The sequence below is a fragment of the Chroicocephalus ridibundus genome, chromosome 17 (genome assembly GCF_963924245.1).
Source record: "Chroicocephalus ridibundus chromosome 17, bChrRid1.1, whole genome shotgun sequence".
Lineage (NCBI taxonomy): Eukaryota > Metazoa > Chordata > Aves > Charadriiformes > Laridae > Chroicocephalus > Chroicocephalus ridibundus.
The window spans coordinates 8,982,214-9,007,607 of NC_086300.1; the positions used below are offsets into that span (position 1 = coordinate 8,982,214).

A 25,394-nucleotide genomic window follows, 5' to 3' on the forward strand; every position below is an offset into this window, starting at 1 on the left:
TCTAGTCGAGGTGAGGGGGCCCAGCTTTGACAAGGGGTAGGGAAGGTTTTTGTTGAGAGAGGAAATGCTGTGTGACCACAGGAGCTGGTCTGTATAAACCTGTCTTTGGCTCTGGAACAAGACTCACTGTTAGGCCATGTAAGTCCAACAGTGTTCCTCCACTTTCTGTTTTGTCTGAGGCTTTTCTTTGTGCGGTTGACAGCAGCAGTGTGGCTGGGGGTTTGACCATTTATGTGTGATGATATCTAGTGATGAACTTTGTTTTAAGGGAACATGCCAGCTTGGTCCACAACAACCCTTCTTACTCTCAGTTTGACTGGGATGAACAAAGTGACCACATGCCTATTCCAGAATGTCCCAGCTGCCCCATGGTGAGGCTGTCCGACTCCACTGGATTCCAATGGAGTTTCTGTTGCAGTGGAAAGCACTGTCACGCTTCTGCTGCCCCTCCTAGCCTAGGCATGGCTGGGCAACAGCTTGGGGAGAGGTACGGCTTCTGGAGAGGGTTGCTGGGCTTTTTGTTATGGAAGGAAATGCTGTGTGATTTTGGTTTCAACTATGGCAAACTGACTTTTGGCTCAGGGACCAGACTGTCCGTCCAGCCCAGTGAGTGTGCAGCTTTCTTGTGTGTCTTTTTGTTAAAAGCCCTTGAGTGTCTACTGTAGTGCTCTGTAGTCTTAGCTGTTGTATCTGTGTCACTTTACAGATGGGAAGGAAATCATAGGCAATTTTTCATTTAATGCAGAGTATGTAAGCCATCACGGGAGTTTCTGAGAGAGTGGACATGCATAAAAAGTCCCAATTTGAAGTGCAACTTTATCTGAAACTGTGCCCTTAATTCTGGCACAAGAGAGACTGCCTATCTCTGCTCCTGCCCTGGGATCCTCCTGCCTCATGTCACCCCTCTACTGATCCCCCAAGCATAGACTTGGGCAAAGGCTTGGGGAGAGGTGCCGCCTCTGAAGTGGGTTGCTGGGCTTTTTGTTTCAGATGGAAATGCTGTGTGATTATGGCACTGGCTACAACAAACTGACCTTTGGCTTAGGGACTAGTCTTTCCATCCAGCCCAGTGTGTGTGCAGCTTTCCCATGTCTCCCCTTTAAAAGGTCCTTGAGTGTCCACCGGAGCAGCTTGTAGACTTGCTGGTTGTATCTGGGACACATATGGGAGGGGAAGAAGAACATTGGCACTACTTTCTACAGTAACTGGCATGACAGCTGATGGTGTTTGCTGGGGTGTAAAGAACTGTGTGAATGCAGGGAACTACAAAATGACGCTGGGGACAGGGAAACCGATTAAGTACAAATGCTGCCCAGATGGAGTATTTCTTGTGCTTTTTTATCCCAGTCCACCCTTTCCAACTCCCTGAGCACTTACCTTTTTCTGATCTGAGCAGGCTCATTCCTGGCTCTGACAGAGTCCAGGAAGTCCTGAGCCTTTCCTGAGCAGTGCTTTACTGGGCCCTTCTTTCCCTTAGCAGGAGGATCAGGGCCCGTCTTTTACTTAATGAGAGAACCAGACCTATTGCGGCAGAAGTGTGCACCAGTGGATAGTGGTTTACTGCAGTGTACAGCGTTTCTGGATGTCTGCTGAAAGTTTTCTCTTTACGGGGAACAAAGCCAGCACCTCAGGCTCCGCAAGAGCAGGGATTGCCTTTCTCACTAAGGAGGTAAATGAGCTTCTGTTCTTGTTGAGGGGAAAAACACTGTGTGAACTACAACAAGCTCACACTTGGCAAAGGGACACAACTCCACATTTTGCCTAGTAAGTGCTGCCACTTTCTAGTAGTCTCCTTCCATGTGGGGCAAAGATACCCACTGCCCAGCAAGCTTTCCAGCATCTCTCTTCCTGACCTTCTAGCTCTTCAGCTGTGGGGTTACATGCCACCTGCCTTCCTCCAGGAAAAGTTTTGGCTCAGGGCAGAAGGAACAGTCCTCCCAGACAGGGTTTGGATCCATAGGTCCAGGGGTGCTCTTGATCACACAGACAGATGGTGGTGGGTCTTCACTTCAGGATGCAGCTGACTCTCAGTGACATTCAGCACTGTCTAGTCAGTCTGTGGATGCTCAGCTTTGCCAAGTATTTGGGAAGGTTTTTGTTGAGAGAGAAAATGCTGTGTGACCACAGGAGCTGGTGCATATAAAACAGTCTTCGGCTCTGGAACAAGACTCACTGTTAGGACATGTAAGTCCAAGATTGCTCCTATGCTTTCTGTTTTCTGCAAGGCCTTGAGCCTGGAGACACTGTGGGGACAGAAGGGAGAGGAAGAAGTCATGTGTGTTAGTTCTGGCCCCATCCATGGCTTCATCCCACACAGCCAGGTTGTCATATTCCACTCTTGCCCTGGGATCCTCCTGCCTTATGTCACACTTCCACTAGTCGTCCAAGTCTAGACATGGACGGGCAAAAGACAGGGGAGAGGTGCTGCTTCTGGAGAAGGTTGCTGGGCTTTTTGTTATGGGAGGAAATGCTGTGTGATTATGGCACTGGCTATGGCAAGCTGACCTTTGGCTCAGGGACCAGACTGTCCATCCAACCCAGTGAGTGTGCAGCTTTCCTGTGTGTCTTCTATCGAAAGTCCTTGAATGTCCACTGGACCTCCCTGTAGATATACTTGTTGTGTCTGCGTCACATTATAGAATGGAAGTAGAATATAGGTGCTATTTCAATTTAGTCCTGTGCCCAGAAACATTTCCAGATGTTGAACTTTTGCTATTTAGAGAAAGATGCTACGGACATGGTGATCCAGGATGGTGATAGTCCGCCAGCCAACAGGAACAGAAGTGTGGTGGTTTAGGACATATGGACAGCTTGACCAACTCGTGCTCAGTACCTGTGTATGGCTTTGTAAGGCCGTGCGGGATCGTAAAGGGGGTTGAGTTCTATTCCTTCCCTTAGGATTTTCAGGGTACTTGGGCAAGGCTCTGATGTTGCTTGGTGCAAAGGTTTCCTGAGAGTCATGTGAAATAGCTCTAGGTAGGTAGATTGTCTTTCTGAGCATAACCAGATCATTATGACACTTGCTTTCAGCCTGATTAGGGTGTGGACAGTGAAAGGAGGAACGTGAGGTGGCTGCGGTGACAGGCAGAAGTGGAAGGACCGTCAAGAAAGCCAAGCAAGTGAAATTGCCCACCACTGATCTACTCTGCAGCAATGCAGCAGGTTTTCACTTCAGAGTGAGCATCCCGCTCTCCCAGGATGTAAGGGAAGAGGCTGCCAGTACGGCTGGACTGGTGGAGATGTTGCCAGTTGGGAGCCAGCACTTCAGGGTTTCTGTGAAGTGCTCTGCTGTTGTGACAGCAGCCTCAAATTCACCTTTGGCTCAGGGACTAAAGTCACCGTCTGGCCAAGTGAGTGGGTTAATGCCTGTGTGTTGGAATCTCATCTCTGACAATGATGTCCAAAGGCTGTGCTGTGACTGGGCAAGAAAAGGGATTGTCTCGTTGAAATGCATAGTACTGATTTAAATACTGAAATGGTTCTTGCATTGTAAAAAAGCCACCTGTAGATGGAAATCTGGATAGGAAGGTGGACTTCATCAATTCCTCTGACCCTAGACTGGGTTCATGTTATTCACATCCCTTTTGCCATTCCTGATCACTGTCTTTGGAACAGTGATCAGGAAGTGTTTCCTGCCAACTCAGGAGTAGGTTCTTCCCATCTCTCATACCTGAGGTGACTGTAATCAAATCTAGTTATTCCCATGCATGTGAACAGTGAAGAAGGTCTTTGGCAAAGAGAGGCTGGAGGAGGTCGTGCAGGACTGTGTGGGTATTTATAGCTTCTCTCAGAGGCAGATCCATGATTGGATGTATCCAAGCCCTCCAAGAGGCACTGAGGCGGCTGAATGAAGAGGCCCATTTTGTAAAGACTTGTGACACTGTGCTAATGCTGGAGGATGGGGAAAACTCACATGGGGAAGTGGGACCCGACTTCTCGTTGCCCCAGGTGAGCTGTCTCTTCTTTGAGTCAAGGCAGATGCAACACTGATGACACTGTGCTCTGTCTTCAAAAACAAGAGGGTAGTGGCTCTGTGGAGCAATTTGGGATGGTTTTAGTATTCCCTGGAAAGAAGTGGCAGACTTCCTATTTAACCAATGTGCACCAGGAAAGCGTCCATCCTGGGGAAAGGGAGCAAGTGAAAAGTGAAAAGAAGGAAGTGAAATCCAAGAAGAGAGAAGTGGAAAAGAATCTAACAGTCTTTAGTGAGTGGTGAGAGTTTGGATTTGTCAAGGATGGAGGTGGAAAGGGAGGGAAGAGCCCCGTGAGGCTTCCTTGTGGTATTAATGGGACTGTATTGTGGGGAGGAAGAAGAACAAGCAGTGGACACGTAGGTAAGACGTAATGCATTGCAAGCGTTTGTGTGGAGAAATGGAAGGATTTCCTTGAGGAAAGTCGTCCAGGTGGTCTGTGGTGGATAGGAGTGTGCAGAGGTTTTTGCTCTGGCAGACAACACAGTGTCTATGAATACCTACCAATTTACGTTTGGACACGGAACCAGGCTCGTGGTAAAAGCAAGTAAGATTTCTGAGATTTGGGACACTGAGTTGTTCAGTGGAAAAATTCAACCCACCCAAGCGCAAGGTTAATGTTTGCTAAGAGAGGCGCAAAATGCGGTTCAGAAGCTGGCTGTTGCCAAAAAGTCATAACAGTGACCTCTTGGTTACCGTAGTATCTGCTGGATATTGCAAAAGAGGAAAGATGGTCCTCAGAGGAATGAAGTAAATTGCACAAGCTGTGGAGCTCTCCTGTGACATAAGATGTAAAAACCTTTCCTTCCAGTAGTGTAATGACCTCAGGTTTGGAGTAGGAACTAACCACCTTCTTTCTCCAGGCACGGGAACATTGCAAGTTAGGTAAATGACTAACTGTAGCTCAGGTACGCTCAGGTTTGAAAACTAGTCACAGAAAACTCTGTAGTTTATTTCTTCCCTTCATCTGGAATAAAATTATGGGTAAGAAAATTGGTCGCTAACTATAAACAAGGGGGGAATTCCTGCTAGCTGCTTGGGTTTGGAGATATACAATGCAACAATCCCGAAGGAAAGAAAAAAAATAATTAGTTCTTTCCTCCTTTGAAAACTGTGAGTTTATACTCACACCTAAGAAGCTTTCCCGAGCATTGGAATCAGAAACCTCAAGTAAAATTTTTCACTAGTTCAGTAATTAATCTCAAGTTCAGCCAGAGTTGTAGATTCTTCAGGATATTTTTGACTTTCACAGAAGGAAAAATAGGTAAGAAAAGTCAAGCTCTCGTAGAAGACTGCCAAACCAATATTTTTTCCCCATTGGAAGAGAGTGAAAGGAATTATAAATGCTTCACCCGTGGCTTAGGTGTTCTCTCAGCTTTCTCAGAAATTAAATCCCGTTTTCTCTTCGGCATGGAGAGCAGACTGAATTGTGCTCTAGGTTTTGCAGGAAGAATGGGAGAGAGGTGTCACTGGTGCTTGGATTTTGTTTACTCATTAAGCAATGAATTAGCTATGATCTTATACTCCCTAGATTTTACAAGCTCTTCAGGGACAGGGTTCTTTTACGGGTGGACTTTAAGGAAGGACGCTGGGCTTGACAGTAATGAGTGAGTGAGGTTTTGATGCACTGTGCCCCGATCTCATTTTGTGTGTGAATGCATTTTTCCGGTTAGGTATGACTTGGTTTACAGAGCTTCCATCAGCTTTTATCATGCAAAACTAGGTAGTTGTGCAAATTGGGAGCGTGCATTTGGACACTCTTGTCTAAATTACCCCAGTTTGGCTCCAACTGATTTCTTTTTGGGATTTGGTTGTAGTGGTTTTTTGGTGAAGTTTTTGTTGTTGTTCTTGTTTTTCTATTTGCTATCCCAGCTCCAAGCTTCTGTGAATGCATGGCCTGAATTCGGGTTCTGATATCTGATTTTTGTGCTTTTCTTCTTTTGCACAACAAAGCAAGGCCAACCATTTTGTCATTCTCTCCTGGAAAGTCTAAGTGCCAGTTAATGACTAGTATTCCCCAAGCAGCCTGAGAATGTCATCCCCGAGTTTTCAGGAGGTTTTAGAGAGGTGGGGATCGTTGCTTTTCCCAAGTAACAGATGATAGGACAAGAGGAAACAGCCTCAAGTTGCACCAGGGGAAGTTTAGACTGGATATTAGGAAAAATTTCTTCACTGAAAGGGTTATTACGCGTTTGGAACAGGCTGCCCAGGGAAGCTGTTGAGGCACCATCCCTGGAGGTATTTAAAAGGCAGGTAGACATAGTGCTTAGAGATATAGTTTAGATTAGTGGTGGTTTTTGTCAGAGTTAGGTTGATGGTTGGACTAGATGATCTGAAAGGTCCCTTCCAACCTAGGCAATTCTATGATTCTATGATTCTAAGTATGTTTTCTTTTCCTGCTTCTCCACTTTATGCTGTCTCCTCTTGCTGCATTCACACTTTTAGGCAGCTTAAAATCATAAAGAGAGGTCAGAGGTACAAGAGAAAGACAGAGAGGATTTGTTTCCCCAGCCTTGCATGGCTGGGCAAAGGCTTGGGGAGAGGTACTGCATCTGAAGTGGGTTGCTGGGCTTTTTGTTATGGAAGGAAATGCTGTGTGATTATGGCTCCACCTACGGCAAGCTGACCTTTAGCTCAGGGACCAGACTGTCCATCCAACCCAGTGAGTGTGCAGCTTTCCTGTGTGTGCTTTTGTTAAAAGTCCTTGAGTGTCCAGTGTAGTGCCCTGTAGATTTAATTGTTGTATCTTTGTCATATGGGAAGGACATAGAAGCTCCTTCATTTAAAGCAGATGACGTAAACCATCAGGGGAGTTTCTGAGATGGTGGACATGCACAACCCCCCCCCGGCCTTGGATGAGTGACTGCACCTGAAACACGGTTTCAGGAACAGATTTTCCCATGTCCTGGGCACGACCTTTGAGCACTGCCTTTGAGCCTGTAGCATCCGAGAGCTTTGCAACAGCTTTTTGCACATGACCATTCACAGGGCAGACAGATACATTTTTGTAATTAAATGTGTCAGAGTTTTTATAGTGCAGAGAAATTAACTTTTGGAAAGGGAACTGCACTTTCAGTTGTAGGCCATAGGCAGCCGATTGCACTAGAAACTGGAATTGCCTCATTTTTCTCTTCTTCCTCACTGTTTAGTGATGAAAATCTTGGGAACTGAACAATGAAATTCTCCAAAAGCCCCAAGGTCTTGTCCTAGGTGTGTTCCATTGCTTTGGCTTCCTTTCAGGTATTTTACAGTGTCCGGGTTAATGTAAATGATGGATTCTTCCTCCTCTGTCATTAGATGGAGGGGTGTGCTGCAGGCGATGACACTCCAGATCAATTTACAAGCCTGCTTGTGTCTCTGCTTAAACAGCTCTGGAAGCTGCAGTGATGCTATAGGGTGGCATTCTCAAAACAGATCTGGGAGAGCTAGGTGCCTACTTCTGCAGCATCTCAAAGATGCTTCAATATCTGCCTTCTGTAAAGTAGTAAATAAGCTTCCTGCATTTAGATTGAATGGTTGTGATCTACAGTTTTTTTTCCTTCTCTTAATACATCTGGTGTTTTAGATGCCTAAATATTTTAAACTTCATTTCCCAAGGAAGTTTGTGAAATTTCCCATTTTCCATGAAGCTAAGGAAATTTCCCATTTCCTTTGTATCCTTGATTCTACTTCTGCAGGTTGCTGCAGCCACTGCTGCCCATCTCTCTGGATAAACAGAGACTGACAAGAGGAAACAGCCTCAAGTTACACCAGGGGAGGTTTAGACTGGATATCATGTTGACAAACATGGTGACTGCTGTCCCAGAGCCCAGTGAGTTACTGGGAAAGCAGGAAGGGCTGCTAGCTTTGCTGTGTCCTAGATCCCTGTATGAATGCTGGTGTGGGGAAGGTTATGTTTGGCAGGGGGACCATTTTAACTGTGAGACCTGTTGAGTGGCATGGTATATTTAGGATAAGTGTGATTGGTAGTCAACATCTGTAGTACTGAGCTGGGCATTCAGCTCTATGGACGAATATGTCTGAGAATGCCAAAGGGTTTGGAAATGTCCACGGGCTCCAACTTGACCACAACACTCCAGGAGCCTATAAGGCACTTAAACAAAGCTGGTAGCCAAGCCCTTCAGTCTGTAGATATCCCGAGTCTCCACATGATTTGGCTGTTTGGCTGTGTGAGTACACTTTTTCTGAGGTACAGTCTTGGTATTGGTGTAGTCGAGAACTGACGGCAGATGATACAGCATGCTTAGGTCTCAGGGTGCAAGTAGGAGCATCTCAGGGGCAAAATACATTTAACCAATGGTCAGGGATTGAGGAGAGTCTTTCCTCCCTCTCTGTGGATGAATTTCAGGAGCTGTGGAGGGGATGACTGCATCTGGGCTCAGTGAGATTTTGACAGGGTTTGTTGCACTGTGTGTATGGTGCTGGAGGAAAGGCTCTCTTTGGGACTGGAACGAGGTTGTCAGTGCTACCCCGTAAGTGCACAATGCTGTCTTTTGGGAAAGAGGGTCATGAATGAGACTGAAGGACAAAATGTGCTACCGAATTCAAGGGTAGGGATGCAGATAGTTTTTGCTTGGTATATAGAAGGCTCTTTGTCATGATATGTAAAATGTATGACACTGAGTTCCATCTTTAGCCTATACTCTTCATATATCCAAACATGTTCTGGTAAACCCAATGGTTCTGTAAAAATTAGATCAACATCTTTTTCTTGCTTTCTTATCAATGTACTTTTAGTTTCTGTTTTCAAGAGGTCTGCTACTGATCAACATGGAGAAAGTTCAAGGGTCTGTTGTCTTTTGTGTAGGGGAAGGTAGAAAAAACCCCCCAGATTTAAAAGACTAGTATGGCTTTTCACCATCCTAATCTAGTTTATACTTGTAAAAGCCAGCAATCACCTTGTCCTTAAATATTTTATTTTGCCCATATTTTCTGTAAGTGACATCTCCCAGATTATTCAAGTGGGGCAGTTTGGTAACGTGGCCAGTTACTGCATCATGTATGAGGTTCTGGTGACAAGGTGTTCTTTGGAAGTGGAGCTAAACTGCAAGTTATCTAGTAAGTAGAAACAAACCTTTAATTTGACCCTATATAAGTCTGGAATGACCAGGAAAGGCTATACTTTGGCAATGACTTAAATAGCTTCAGATTTATTTTATTCTGAATCACACCAACATTGCTGTGTAACCCATTCAAATGGGAAAAATCAAAATGTCTGATTAAAAGCAAGTCCAAAGAAAGTTGCCAAATTATTGCTGAATTTTGTGGGTGTTCAGCATAAATCTACAGATGCAGAACAGATAAATTATTCAAACATGCGGTGGGGAAGGATAAGAGAGAGTAATAAGGAGGGAAGTCCGTATATCTTCATAAAACCAAGAGAAAATTTGATAAAATGTCTTAACTCTATTGAAAAAAAATGGCATAAAATAATTTTTTACATGATATGCAGTAGTAAATTGACAGAATCAAGGACCAGAAGTTTAGACTTGGAGATTCAATTAAAAAATAATGTTAGCTAACACATTTAGAAAGGGATGAAATCTCAAGAGTAGTGTATGTGTGTGTTGGAAAACTTTCAGGAAACTTTATGCTTTAAATGTATGCAAATGATTGGGCAAACCTAGGGGAAACTGAATATAGTTTCCTTGCTTTAAAAGCTAGCTAATTTACCCTCTTTTTTTACTTTTTTTTTTTTTTTTAAATCCTTCAATGACTTCAGGTCATTATTACATGAGACCAGCGCTGTGGTGCAATGACTTCTAGATAGGCTTGAAACACTGCCGTGCTTTTATCTTCTTTTGAAAATCCCAGCCTGCAGAGCATCTCATGGAGGACTAGTAGTTGGATTAGGCATTTAAATTCCCATAGCCCCATCTTTCCATGAAGAAAGTGATAAAATTTTTTGTTAAATTTTCAGTGATAGGATCAGACAGCCTGTGTTTTTGGATGTGCGAGTGATGACTTCAAGGATGGTTTTTGTTGGCTTGTTTCTCACTGTGTGAACACTGCGTATAAAGTCTTCTTTGGAAAAGGGACAAAGCTTCTTGTGAAACCAAGTAAGAAACATGTTTATATGTATTTACCTCATTTATTGTGGATATAGACCAGAGAGGCTTTTTAGCACCATGACTTGGTAATAAAAGGAATGGCCTAGCTGAAATGTATAGCATTGATTTAAATTACTGAAATAGTTCTTGGATTGTCTACCCATCTGGTGTATTCTGGAAGATGGGAAAAAAACCACCTGTAGATGGAAATCTGGACCAACTGGAAGTTGGACTTCATCAGCTACTCTGACCCTAGACCATGTTCATACTGTTGTTCCCATCCCTTTTTGCCATTCCAGCACAACAAGGCTTTGGGATCAGGTCTGCAAACACCTTTGCAGGACCTGTGATGCTAGGTCTAACTGTAAAATCAATAGATTCCTTTTTCTTCTAATGAGGATCTTAAGCAGCTTCAATACTAAGGGTCCATTTGCATAGTTTCATTTAATGCAAACAGTGTAAGCCACCAGAGGAGTCTCTGAGATAGTGAACTTGCATGAAATCTCCACACAAATGAGTGATCACTGCTGAAAGATGATGTGGTGCTTAGAAAACTTTCTAGCTAGAGGACTTCTATTTAGTGAATCCTATGCTCCTGGTTGACGATGGTCCGCCAGTGAGCAGGAACAGAGGCGTGCATGGTAGAGTTCTGTGGTATTTCTAACTGTTGTCACTGTGTGACTTTGGCATCCACCTGGAAAGTTGACTTTGGAATTGGGACACAACTGGTCGTGCATCCTAGCAGGTATAAAGCTGGTCTGAAGGAGCAAGGACAGGAAAGTCACATCACTTACTATGATAAATCCTACTGGGCCGTGTTGGAAACTGGTTTGCACAGGGATGGAGCTTATGTGTATGTCTGTAGGGGGGAGATACAGCAGACAGAACTGAGAAAGACATTTTAAAAGCATGCATTGTGTGCAGGAAAGCCCAGGAGAAGTATTTTGCTTTTAAGGCTTATCAAGGGCTGGAAGGAGAGTCATGATCAGAAATCTGTGGTCACAAACAAGCATAGCTCTTTTGGAGGGAGACTTGTTCAATCTGTGGGGCTTTTTGCTCTGCTTTCTCTGGTAGCAGCAGAGATCTTGATTCAATAAGGCTGTGAATTTACTCCTTCTGCTTACTCTTGCCAGCTCCTGCTCTCTGCCTTTCACATAAGCAGGGTGGTGTCCCGAACCCTCTTGCTCAGGGACAGATATTTTGTGCCATAGCCATCCATACCTGTGACAGTTGGGGTGGGTTGCTGATGGCTCCGTCTAGCACAGCCCTGGGTGTCTGTCCTTTGCTCTGCTGAGGAAAGGCCAAATTAATGATGCTCTTGTTGGCACCAGAGTTCCATTTGTCATCCCTCCTGTCAACGAGATTCCCAAGAGATTTCTTATCAAGGCTACAGTTATTCCTGGCTTCAAAGAGAGATGAGTTGTAGAGTAACTGACATGAGAGTTATGGTTTTTGCAAGGGTGTGAAGGACTGTGTGAACACAGGGACCTACAAAGTGGTGCTGGGGATGGGGACGCGCCTTGTTGTGAAGCCCAGTGAGTACAACTGCTGCCCATGTTTCTTGTGCTCTGTACCCAAATCCTCCCTTTCCACCTCCTTGAGCACTTACCTTTATCTGATCCAAGCTGGCTTCCCCTGGATGTGAAGGGGCTCTCCTGACTTGGTCCCTTCTTTCCCAGCCTACTCTCCTTTTCCTTAACAAGTGGATCTAGTCTTGGTGTGGAAGAAGCATCCACCGTTTGATGGTCACTGATGGATCATCTCACAGAAGCCTTTGAAATCCACAGACACTCAAACCTGATGAATTTCCAGGGGTTCCTTGCTGATAAGGAGGCTTTACAGATGCAGAGTCTCCCTGATTCTGGGCAAGAATTACCATAGGTGGGAGTTGTCACTCGTGGGTCTTAAAAATTAGGAAAGGCAAAGGGAAAGGTTTCTCTGAAAATTGTAAGTGAGCTGCAGAATAGATTTTCCCTTGTTCAAGGTAACGCCGCTGGTCTCAAGCCTGTTGTGTTAGGGAGCTTGCCTGTGGCCTGAAGGCAGGTGCTTTGTGTTTGAGATCATGTGCAGGGATGATGGAGACATTTTTGTAATGAGATATGTCAGAGTGTGAATTTTTCAGCCAAAGTCACACTCGGAAAGGGAACAGTGCTTTCAGTGATGCCAGGTAAGCAGCAACTTGTACTGGAAACTGGAATTGCTTCATTTTTGCCTTGCTCTTACTAGTTTTGAGGGGAATCATTTTTGGGAACTGCAATTTTGGGACATCTGCAATTCTGCAGGTGTCCCTTGGACTTGATTTTCCCGCATGTGCTGTTGCCTTAAGCTCCTGTGTGGTTTATTATGGCACCAAAACTTCTTTACATGCCTGTTCTCATTGCTCTTGTCACTCTGCGTGTAGATGGATGTGTGTGATAGATAACTGACAGTTCAGGAAACTCTGGAGTCCTGGTCCCATCCCCACTGAAGTTGTTCCAACAGTCCTTTGGCTCTCCTACGTCACTGCGTCCCAGCGGGGTTTGCGTTGCAGTGAGAAGCAGTGTGCAAGCAACGGTGCTTAGCACAAAGGTACCTAAGGGAGCGAAACAAGGCTCTGAGATGCCCAGTAAGTGCTTGCTGACCAAGGAAGAAGTGCCTGGTGCTCTTCAAGTTCTCTGAGGTCCAGGGAACATCCACCATCAGACTGGTTTTCTCTCACTTTGGCAGAGTTTTCCCACTCTAACAGCAACATAGGGGACAGCATGGAGGCACTCTGGGAATAGGCGGAAGAGGAGGTTTGGGGAGTGCCCCTTACTTCTGTCCCCAGCCCTGGATTCATCCCTCACAGGCAGACTGTCAACCTCCGTTCATGCCTTAGGATCCTTCTGCCTCGTGTCACCCTTCTGCTGCTCCTCCTAGTCTAGACATTGCTGGACAAAAGCCTGGAGAGAGATGCCACTTCTGAAAAGGCTTTTTAGACTTTTTGTTATGGAAGGAAATGCTGTGTGATTATGAGTCCACCTATGGCAAGCTGACCTTTGGCTCAGGTACCAGACTGTCCATCACACCCAGTAAGTGTACAGCTTTCCTGTGTGTCCTTTGTCAAAATTTCTTGAGTGTCCACTGCAGTGCCTTGTAGATGTGTTTGTTGTACCCAGGTCACCTTTCATAGGGGAAGGAGAACATAGGTGCTCTTTCATTTAAGAAATGAAGATGAAGAGGAGTCCCTGAGATGGTAAACTTGCATGAAAGGTGTCAGTACTGGGTCCAGTCCTGTTCAATATATTCATCAATAACCTGGTTGAAGGGATAGAGAGCACCCTCAGCAAGTTTGCTGATGACACAAAGCTGGGAGGGGTGGCTGACACAGCAGAAGGCTGCGCTGCCATACAGAGAGACCTAGACAGGCCAGAGAGTTGGATGGAGAGAAAACTTATGAAATTCAATAAGGGCAAGTGTAGGGTGCTGCACCTGGGAAGGAATAACCCCATGCACCAGGACAGGTTGGGGGCTGACCTGCTGGAGAGCAGCTCGATGGAAAGAGACCTGGGAGTCCTGGTGGACAAGAGGATGACCATGAGCCAGCAATGTGCCCTTGTGGCCAAGAAAGCCAATGGCATCCTGGGGTGCATCAAGAAGAGTGTGGCCAGCAGGTCGAGGGAGGTCATCCTCCCCCTCTACTCTGCCCTGGTGATGCCACACCTGGAGTACTGTGTCCAGTTCTGGGCTCCCCGGCTCAAGAAGGCCAGGGAACTGCTGGAGAGGGTACAGCAAAGGGCTACCGAGATGATTAGGGGACTGGAACACCTCTCTTGTGAAGAAAGGCTGAGGGACTTGGGTCTTTTTAGTCTGGGAAAAAGGTGACTGAGGGGGAATCTTATCAACGCTTATCAATACTTAAAGGGTGGGTGTCAGGAGGATGGGGCCAGGCTCTTTTCAGTCGTGCCTGGCAACAGGACCAGAGGTAATGGGCACAAACTTGAGCATAGGAAATTCTACCTAAACATGAGAAGGAACTTCTTTCCTTTGAGGGTAGCAGAGCCCTGGCATAGGCTGCCCAGAGAGGTGGTGGAGTCTCCGTCTCTGGAGACATTCAAAACCCACCTGGATGCGCTCCTGTGCCACCTGCTCTGGGTGAGCCTGCTCTGGCAGGGGGGTTGGACAGGATGATCTCCAGAGGTCCCTGCCAGCCCTATGATTCTGTGATTCTGTGATTCGATTCCTACTCATGTGGCACTTGCCAGAAGCAGCAGTGCATATGGTTTGTACTTGTAGTTCCAATGGTGCTCTTAATCCCATAGAGAGATGGAGGTGTCTTCACTTCAGGTTGTAGGTGACTTTCAGTGACATTCAGCACTGCCTAGTCGGTCTGTGGATGCTCAGCGTTGCCAAGTATTTGGGAAGGTTTTTGTTGAGAGAGGAAATGCTGTGTGACCACAGGAGCTGGTGCATATAAAACAGTCTTCGGCTCTGGAACAAGACTCACTGTTAGGCCATGTAAGTCCAAGACTGCTCCTATGCTTTCTGTTTTCTGCAAGGCCTTTCTTGATGTGGTTGAGAGAACCAGAGACTAACATGGCTGGTTGTTTTATCATTTAAGTGTGAACATATCATGTTGATGGACTTCACTTTAAGGGAATGTGCCAGCTTGGTCCACAACAACCCTTCTTAATCTCAGTTTGGCTGGGATGGACAAAGTGACCACACACCTTCTCCCAAAATGTCCCTTGGGGAGGCTGTCCTATGCCACTGCATCGTGGTGGGGTTTCTGTTACAAGTGGGAAGAACTGTCACCCTTCTGCTGCCTCTCCTCACCTTGGCATGGCTGCCCAAAGGCTTAGGGAGGGGTGTTGCATCTGAAATGGTTTGTTGGGCTTTTTGTTATGGGAGGAAATGCTGTGTGATTATGGCACTGGCTATGGCAAGCTGACCTTTGGCTCAGGGACCAGACTGTCCATCCAACCCAGTGAGTGTGCAGCTTTCCTGTGTGTCTTCTATCGAAAGTCCTTGAATGTCCACTGGACCTCCCTGTAGATATACTTGTTGTGTCTGCGTCACATTATAGAATGGAAGTAGAATATAGGTGCTATTTCAATTTAGTCCTGTGCCCAGAAACATTTCCAGATGTTGAACTTTTGCTATTTAGAGAAAGATGCTACGGACTTGGTGATCCAGGATGGTGATAGTCCGCCAGCCAACAGGAACAGAAGTGTGGTGGTTTAGGACAGATGGACAGCTTGACCAACTCGTGCTCAGTACCTGTGTATGGCTTTGTAAGGCCGTGCGGGATCGTAAAGGGGGTTGAGTTCTGTTCCTTCCCTTAGGACTTTCAGGGTACTTGGGCAAGGCTCTGATGTTGCTTGGTGCAAAGGTTTCCTGAGAGTCATGTGAAATAGCTCTAGGTAGGTAGATTGTCTTTCTGAGCATAACCAGATCATTATGACACTTGCTTTCAGCCTGATTAGGGTGTGGACAGTGAAAGGAGGAACGTGAGGTGGCTGCGGTGACAGGCAGAAGTGGAAGGACCGTCAAGAAAGCCAAGCAAGTGAAATTGCCCACCACTGATCTACTCTGCAGCAATGCAGCAGGTTTTCACTTCAGACTGAGCATCCCGCTCTCCCAGGATGTAAGGGAAGAGGCTGCCAGTACGGCTGGACTGGTGGAGGTGTTGCCAGTTGGGAGCCAGCACTTCAGGGTTTCTGTGAAGTGCTCTGCTGTTGTGACAGCAGCCTCAAATTCACCTTTGGCTCAGGGACTAAAGTCACCGTCTGGCCAAGTGAGTGGGTTAATGCCTGTGTGTTGGAATCTCATCTCTGACAATGATGTCCAAAGGCTGTGCTGTGACTGGGCAAGAAAAGGGATTGTCTCGTTGAAATGCATAGTACTGATTTAAATACTGAAATGGTTCTTGCATTGTAAAAAAGCCACCTGTAGATGGAAATCTGGATAGGAAGGTGGACTTCATCAATTCCTCTGACCCTAGACTGGGTTCATGTTATTCACATCCCTTTTGCCATTCCTGATCACTGTCTTTGGAACAGTGATCAGGAAGTGTTTCCTGCCAACTCAGGAGTAGGTTCTTCCCATCTCTCATACCTGAGGTGACTGTAATCAAATCTAGTTATTCCCATGCATGTGAACAGTGAAGAAGGTCTTTGGCAAAGAGAGGCTGGAGGAGGTCGTGCAGGACTGTGTGGGTATTTATAGCTTCTCTCAGAGGCAGATCCATGATTGGATGTATCCAAGCCCTCCAAGAGGCACTGAGGCGGCTGAATGAAGAGGCCCATTTTGTAAAGACTTGTGACACTGTGCTAATGCTGGAGGATGGGGAAAACTCACATGGGGAAGTGGGACCCGACTTCTCGTTGCCCCAGGTGAGCTGTCTCTTCTTTGAGTCAAGGCAGATGCAACACTGATGACACTGTGCTCTGTCTTCAAAAACAAGAGGGTAGTGGCTCTGTGGAGCAATTTGGGATGGTTTTAGTATTCCCTGGAAAGAAGTGGCAGACTTCCTATTTAACCAATGTGCACCAGGAAAGCGTCCATCCTGGGGAAAGGGAGCAAGTGAAAAGTGAAAAGAAGGAAGTGAAATCCAAGAAGAGAGAAGTGGAAAAGAATCTAACAGTCTTTAGTGAGTGGTGAGAGTTTGGATTTGTCAAGGATGGAGGTGGAAAGGGAGGGAAGAGCCCCGTGAGGCTTCCTTGTGGTATTAATGGGACTGTATTGTGGGGAGGAAGAAGAACAAGCAGTGGACACGTAGGTAAGACGTAATGCATTGCAAGCGTTTGTGTGGAGAAATGGAAGGATTTCCTTGAGGAAAGTCGTCCAGGTGGTCTGTGGTGGATAGGAGTGTGCAGAGGTTTTTGCTCTGGCAGACAACACAGTGTCTATGAATACCTACCAATTTACGTTTGGACACGGAACCAGGCTCGTGGTAAAAGCAAGTAAGATTTCTGAGATTTGGGACACTGAGTTGTTCAGTGGAAAAATTCAACCCACCCAAGCGCAAGGTTAATGTTTGCTAAGAGAGGCGCAAAATGCGGTTCAGAAGCTGGCTGTTGCCAAAAAGTCATAACAGTGACCTCTTGGTTACCGTAGTATCTGCTGGATATTGCAAAAGAGGAAAGATGGTCCTCAGAGGAATGAAGTAAATTGCACAAGCTGTGGAGCTCTCCTGTGACATAAGATGTAAAAACCTTTCCTTCCAGTAGTGTAATGACCTCAGGTTTGGAGTAGGAACTAACCACCTTCTTTCTCCAGGCACGGGAACATTGCAAGTTAGGTAAATGACTAACTGTAGCTCAGGTACGCTCAGGTTTGAAAACTAGTCACAGAAAACTCTGTAGTTTATTTCTTCCCTTCATCTGGAATAAAATTATGGGTAAGAAAATTGGTCGCTAACTATAAACAAGGGGGGAATTCCTGCTAGCTGCTTGGGTTTGGAGATATACAATGCAACAATCCCGAAGGAAAGAAAAAAAATAATTAGTTCTTTCCTCCTTTGAAAACTGTGAGTTTATACTCACACCTAAGAAGCTTTCCCGAGCATTGGAATCAGAAACCTCAAGTAAAATTTTTCACTAGTTCAGTAATTAATCTCAAGTTCAGCCAGAGTTGTAGATTCTTCAGGATATTTTTGACTTTCACAGAAGGAAAAATAGGTAAGAAAAGTCAAGCTCTCGTAGAAGACTGCCAAACCAATATTTTTTCCCCATTGGAAGAGAGTGAAAGGAATTATAAATGCTTCACCCGTGGCTTAGGTGTTCTCTCAGCTTTCTCAGAAATTAAATCCCGTTTTCTCTTCGGCATGGAGAGCAGACTGAATTGTGCTCTAGGTTTTGCAGGAAGAATGGGAGAGAGGTGTCACTGGTGCTTGGATTTTGTTTACTCATTAAGCAATGAATTAGCTATGATCTTATACTCCCTAGATTTTACAAGCTCTTCAGGGACAGGGTTCTTTTACGGGTGGACTTTAAGGAAGGACGCTGGGCTTGACAGTAATGTGTGAGTGAGGTTTTGATGCACTGTGCCCCGATCTCATTTTGTGTGTGAATGCATTTTTCCGGTTAGGTATGACTTGGTTTACAGAGCTTCCATCAGCTTTTATCATGCAAAACTAGGTAGTTGTGCAAATTGGGAGCGTGCATTTGGACACTCTTGTCTAAATTACCCCAGTTTGGCTCCAACTGATTTCTTTTTGGGATTTGGTTGTAGTGGTTTTTTGGTGAAGTTTTTGTTGTTGTTCTTGTTTTTCTATTTGCTATCCCAGCTCCAAGCTTCTGTGAATGCATGGCCTGAATTCGGGTTTTGATATTTGATTTTTCTGTATTATTCTTTTCAGCCCTTCTCAAAATAAGTATGCCATTCAGTTCCTTCTGCTATCTAGGGCAACTCAGGTTCTCTGTGGCCCTGGATAATGGAAAATTGACTATTGCGCTTATAGAGTGCTTGCTTGTGCGTGTGTAGCTGTAGGATCATCACTGCTGAACCCAAATTGCCATGGAAGACCTAGTTCTGGAGAAGATCGAGGGGAGATTTCTGTTGTGTGCTGAAGTACTGTGCAGTCTTCAGGGCATGAATCAAGCCCACGTTTGGTCGTGGAACCCCCCCCTCACACTGAAACCCAGCAAGTATTAATTAATACAATACGAAGTGCAGCCTGCAAAGGAAGGTGATCATGGCAAGAGAACAGAGCAGAAAGGTAACATAGACTGGTGAGACTGGTGGCAGCAGTCAGAAAGCTTCTAAACACTGTCTGGAAAGTTGTATAAGCACACACTGATTGACAGATGCTGCTATTGTGTGGAGACAGAGGAAAGAATGAACAGGTGACTAATTAGGTGGTGGACAATAGCTAGACTAGTGAGTGTCAGGAATGATTAAGTAGGCAGAGGAATGTGGCTGGAGGAAGTGTTTATTTCAACATACATGCTGAGGCCAATAACCTTGGTTAGATTATTCCAATAAGCATTTTGCATTGCCATGTTCTCAAGTCTTAATCCAGCGTATATGCAGAGCAGTGCACCATTTTGCAAAGCACAGTGTCACAGTGTCACTGTGAGCTATGGCAAACTTACATTCGGAGCTGGAACCAAACTGGCAGTTTCTCTAGGTACGTCTGAATTCTCACGTCGTTCATCTTGGAAGTAATTTCATTTTTTAAGTTATTTTGCCTATTTCATCATTCCACAATATATTAGGAATAGGACTATAAATTTTCAGCTCGTATAAGAGCAAGTGATTTCCATGGCTACATATATATTTTCCCCTCCCTATTCCTGATGATGAACTATCCATAGCGGAAGTTTCATATGTGCAAGAGGATTTTTCTTGGAAAGTCAACAGGAAGTGGGATCCTAAATCAAAGATCCTCATGTAGAGGAGAAGAAAAGGGAAATAAAGCCAGCATGGGCCAGCAAAATGTAGAGTGGTGAGACTAGTCTCATAAAGCTGTAGCAGGTAAAAAAGACTGTTCTAGCATGTGGATGCTCATACTTTAAGATAACAAAACTCCTAGTTTTGTTACGCAGATGCAAAATATAAGCACATATTGGGTCTTTGCTTTGGAGATCCTCAATAAAGCTGTAATGATAGGTGGATTCTGTTCTGGATAGGTTCTGTAATATTGTGAAGCATTATATAAATACTGGAAGCTTAGGAAGCAAGCTTGTTCCTGAGAATGATACCAAATTTGTATTCACAGCCAACTAGTTGAGTACTGTGAAATTACCTTGACCTTCAACATCCACATGAAGCTTGGAGAACATTAGAAGTGAAGTTCTGAAACTGCTGGAGAACAGTGTGAGAAGTCTTAAAAGCTAGGGTGCAATAGATATCCAGACAGAGGGGAAAGTGGTCAAGAAGCAAAGTTCATTACTGAATGACTTTTGTGGAAAGATGGAAAGGTGACCCTGACCACAAAATATTTTTCTCTGAAGAAAAAAGCAGGAAAAACATTGTGCTTTGGCAGTTGCTGCCACAAGTGTCTGAAAAAAATTCCCCCAAGCCCCCACACTTCTTCTCTTGTCTGAAACTCTTTTGAAAAGGGAAAGAAAGTAAGGCAGATCCTGAAACACCAATATTTTTCTGTAAATATATAATTTTTTTCCAAATTTCTTAAGAAAATAATACTTTTAGGAGCATTTAATATCTAAATGCTTTGGATTTACTCTAGCAAAATAATGTTTCCATTTCTTAAAACGGAAGGACACTTTCAAAATAATTTATTCTGAAAGTTAAAAAACACAGCAATATAAAGAAACTATTAATTCTGAAAACCTCTGGGGAAATTCCTCATATTTCAAATGACCCTCCTGACGCTGTTCAGAAACATCTGAGAAAATTAAGAAACTCAAGTTTATATGGAGCTATCAACAAGCTAAATGAGCTATAAATCAAGGCTCTGCCTGAGTTCATTTACACGTGCCCTAATTTACCATTATAGTCATATCTATATGCAACTGCTTCAGATCTCGCTCTGGTCACAGTGTAGAACCTAAGAGCTTCCTGAATGCATATTGAAACCTCAGTGGTTAATGACAGAATAAGCAATGGTGTCCCTGCCACAAAAAAAATTTCATACCAAGAAGTGTGCTTTCTACTTACAAGCTAAATGGCCAATTTGCTCTGGAATCACTCTTAACTAATTCAGATGGTGAATCCAAGAGAATGGTATGATGGAGTTTGTACTTCATCATCAAACACTAGATAAGCTGTGAAGTAACAGTAAATAAACTAATTTTTGAGAGAGGAATCTGACTGACAGACTAAATAAATGCGGAATGAGATGAAGAATAGAACTTGTGATGCAGGTAGCCTTCTGGACAGAATGGGATAAATATGATGGAGGGGAATATTAAGGAACAAGTGTCTGGGAGTTTGAAAGATGCAAAACAACACATGGAAAGAAAATCAGAAAATAATAGTCCTAGATAGATGGAACTGTCTAATTGCAGAGATAAATACAATTTCTTTTGGTGGAGTGTTTCACCATTGAAGATTCCATTCAATATCAGTCTGGATATTGTAGGGGCCTGTGCTATTGTGTGACTATGGAAGTAGTTACAAACTCACATTTGGATCTGGGACAAGACTTCTGGTTTTGCCAGGTACGTTTATCCTGATGTTTTGGCTGATTTACAAGTTTGTTGTGGATAAACACCAAGATCTGGGAAGTGGCAGCTGTCAAAGGCATAATAGCCTGAGGTCTCACTTTAACCAGCCAAATTTATTCCACAGCAGCTGTCCAAGCAGTCTGCCTTGAGGCAGCTGCAGGCAGGCATGTGCTTTCAGTGCTCTTCCATCAGTTGCGTTCCTGTGATAAGCTACAACAAAGACTGTTTTTGCTCTTGTTAAGCTAAGTCGTGAATTTGTTTTCTTCTGAGGGTTAATCCATGCCACTTCCATTGGCCTCAAGCAAAGTCATGGATGATATAAATCTGATGAAAGCGCATTGAAACACAAGAATTGTTATCCTATTTATATTGCTGGACACGAGCCAGCAACATGCACTCACAGCCCAGAAAGCCAAGTATATCCTGGGCTGCATCAAAAGAAACATGGCCAGCAGGTCGAGGGTGGTGATCATGTCCCTCTACTCTGCTCTGGAGAGACGCCACCTCCTGTAGTGCATCCAGCTCTTGAGTCCTTAGTATAAGAAAGACATGGACCTGTTAGAGCAGGTCCAAAGGAGGGATACAAAAATCATCAGAAGCATGGAACACATCTCCTGTGAGGAAAGGCAAAGAGAGTTGGCATTGTTCAGCCTGGAGAAGGCTCTGGGGAGACCTTATTGCAGCCTTTCAATACTTAATGGGGAGTAATACGAAAGTTGGAGACAAATTTTTTAGTAGGGCCTGTAGCAATAGGAAAAGGGGTAATTGTTTTAAACTAAAATGGGGATAGTGTGCCCAGTAGGACTAGGGAATTGATTGTGCTGCTGTACTCGGCACTGGTGAGGCCTCACCTCGAATACTGTGTTCAGTTTTGGGCCCCTCACTACAAGATAGACATTAAGGTGCTGGTGCATGTCCAGAGAAGGGCAACAAAGCTGGTGAGGGGTCTAGAGCACAAGTCTTATGAGGAGATTCTAAAATTCTCTTATGATTCTAAAAGAGGGTAGATTCAGACTAGAAACACGGGAAAAAAGTTTTTACTATGAGGGTGGTGAAACACTGGAACAGGTTTCACAGAGAGGTGTTAGATGCCCCATCCCTGGACACATTCAAGGTCAGGTTAGATGTGGCTCTGAGCAACCTGATCTAGTTGAAGACGTTTCTGGTCTTTACAGGGGTGGTTGGTCTAGATGACATTTAAAGGTCCGTTCCAACCCAAACCATGCTATGATTCTATGATTTAGAAAATACCCACTTATGGTGATTATCATCATTTTAGCTGGTCTTTGCTTGTAACAGAATCCCACCAAGGTCATACTTAACACTTACTTCTGCTACCACATATCTAAATAAATGAGAGTATATGAATCCTAAAGTAACAGAGTTAGAAGGCTGAGATTGCCTTTGCAACTGCCTGTGAAGCTCTAAGATCTAGACAGGGTCACAATGTGACACTGAAACCTGTAAGGAGATAACCAAGGTTAAAGGGGTTCTTGCAATGGTTTCCTGGGTCGTGTGAACTATGGGAGGTGGAGAAGGATACAAGCTGACATTAGGAAAAGGAATCTTGCTGGTGATCAAGCCAGGTAGGCAGTAAACGGTCAAAAATTCAGGAGAAAACTTGGACTGAAAGGCAACAGCCCTAATTACATGACACAATGAAATGGAATTTTAGGTGATGTTACAGATGGAAAAACAGAGATTGTTCCTAGTATTGCCCCAAAAGGTGTAATACACAACTGTACTGAGTGAGTGAATGAACATTTTTTTATTTGATCTCCCTCTTTCTGACCCTGATAATTTTCTAGGAGATTTCTTTGCTCCTTTGATTGTGAGATATATCAGTGTGTATCATCATTGCTTCCTTAAGATATTGCCTGCTCTGGAATGTCTGTTGACCTGGTTGACAGTGTGCATTGGGACAACCAGTCTACATTTTTGTAGAGGTTGACACCAGTGTGCCAATCAGGGATATGTGAAACTCACATTTGGAACTGGGACCCAACTTCTTGTTGCCCCAAGTAAGTTCGAGCTTTCTGTTCCATATTAACACCAGGACTGGCAAATCATTTGTTCTTTGGGTAGATGGAATAGGGACTTTCATGGAAGCATGTTCCAATTGCTTTTCAGCTTCCCTTGACAAAAACCAGTTGGACTAGAGATGCTGTCTTGGAATCCAAGGAGTGCTTGGCTATGGTGTGGCAGTGACCCACTGCAGGAAAGAACAGCTAGAGAAGCTGGTAATGTTCACACAGGTTTAATAGTCACAACATGGTGCATAGAGTTACATAGAGTGCTGCAAGCAGTTCGCACAAGGCTGAACGCTACATAAAAAGTTTAGCACTTTTATAGAGTTTCTGGCTATTAAAGTTTTCAGACTTGATTTTTGCATCTTTAAAATAATAGCTGTAGGTTACTCTGACTAATGGCCTAGAGATTGGATATTCTAACTCTCAGCCTAAGAGAATATGTCATGATTTTTTGGTTTTAAAATCTGAAAGTAAAGTCCCCTTCTATATTTGTAAAAGCTGATGTTACAATGTGAGCAGTCAGGAACTACAAAAATTGTATTTGGAAGCAGAACCAAACTTGTTGTGAGGCGTGGTAACTCCCTTTCCTTTCCTTGGTTATATTTTAAAATGCTTTAGGAACCTGAAAAGATGGAATGAAATTTCAAATATCTTGTCTGTCATCCTCGGGTAGACAGCTTTCCTACATATTTTGAATGAGGAGACATTGGAATATGCAGCTGGTAGCCAGGAATTTGTTGCAAAGGCTTCTCGTTGAGCGGAAAACTGAAAGACACAGTAAATTTGTGTTTGGAAGAGGGACTAGATTTAAAGTCAACCCAGGTGAGTAAGATTTGGAGAAGGACAGGCTATGAAGGTATGAAGGTGGGAGCAATATCCACTGGTTAGGGTTTCTGAATAGGTCTACCTTTATGAAGAATGAACATAAACCCTAGATGAAGAGGGGAGGGAGGAGTGAAGGCTGAAAGAAAATGAACCCAGGATTATTTCTCAAGAGGGTGCTTCTGAAGATGGAGCAGGGAGACTGAGAATAGTGGAAATGAGATGGCATCATCAGTGTTTTAGGTTAATGATGTTGGCATATCATTAACATTAACTTCTGAGTCCTGTCGGACAATGATAACGTTTTGCCTTAGATTGAGTGGAAAAAAAATCAGAGAGACATCTGGGTTCATGTTTAAGTCTTAGTTTCACAGTGCATTGTGAAGGAATTTCCCAGATGACTTAGAGTATAGTATTTGCAATGATTCAAACTGGCGTGCGTGGGATACTGGAGCTAGGAGAGTAATTTCTGGAAATGGCACAAGACTATGATCCCAAATAAGTTATCTAATTACATATACCCATTAAATAGACTGATCAGGAAAGGATATAATTTTGGTGTGAAAGAGACATCTACATCTGAGGCAATTCCACAAGTGTACAATCAAAAGTTCTTTTGACTTTTTGATATCAACACAAAAATGATCTTCCACCTGTTTTTAAAGAGGGATTTTAAGTTGATTCTTTTGCATAGTTTTTTTTCTTACTCGTTGAACAAATGTGATTTTTTTTGGCTGGTGCTACATAAATAGTTAATCTCTAATTGAGAAAGTTTCTCTTTTTTTGAGTTGAAATTATCTGAATTGAGGGTTGGACTAGATGACTTTTAAAGGTCCCTTCCAACCCAACCCATTCTATGATTCAATGCATTTTTTTCTAGAAACTAAATCTCTGGCATATAAAATTGAAAACTTGTTCTGGCAATTAAAACTTACTGTGATTTTGGAAGAAAAAAGTACGCAAATCATTTTGTGAAAATGACAGAGGTTCTCAGGAGGTTCATGAACAGCCACTTCAAGTCTTTTTGTTTCCAGACAATTGTTACAGATGGGTTAAGCCATCTCATTCACCTGGGCTTTAAAGAGCAGATTAGGTAAGCAGAATTGCTCCTTCTGACCCCCCCAAAATGTTCCCTTAACATTGTTGAAAGGAGCAGCAGAGATCATAGTAAATCTCTCCCACAGTTTAGGTGATGCATGAATCTACACATGAACACAAATAGTGTGTTGCTTCCCAATATGAAATTTAAGAAAACTTCATCTCAACTTTTCCTTAATGTGAACACATCCTGGTACTAGAGGACTATTTAGTCCATCGGACACTTGATTTCTCCTCACATACCGGGTATCTTCCTCTATTAATTCAGTTTTAGTTTTGGTTCAGCTAGAAATCTTCCCCTTTAAAGGTTAATCTTCCCCTTTAAAGGTT

The 25,394-nt window shown here is 43.9% G+C and overlaps 1 protein-coding gene across 1 annotated transcript in view; it reads left to right on the forward strand.

Moving 5' to 3' along the window:
- Window positions 1-25,394, forward strand: part of LOC134524591 (M1-specific T cell receptor alpha chain-like) — a 292,071-nt gene that overhangs the window by 259,580 nt on the left and 7,097 nt on the right. The gene's annotated exons all lie outside the window — the stretch shown is intronic.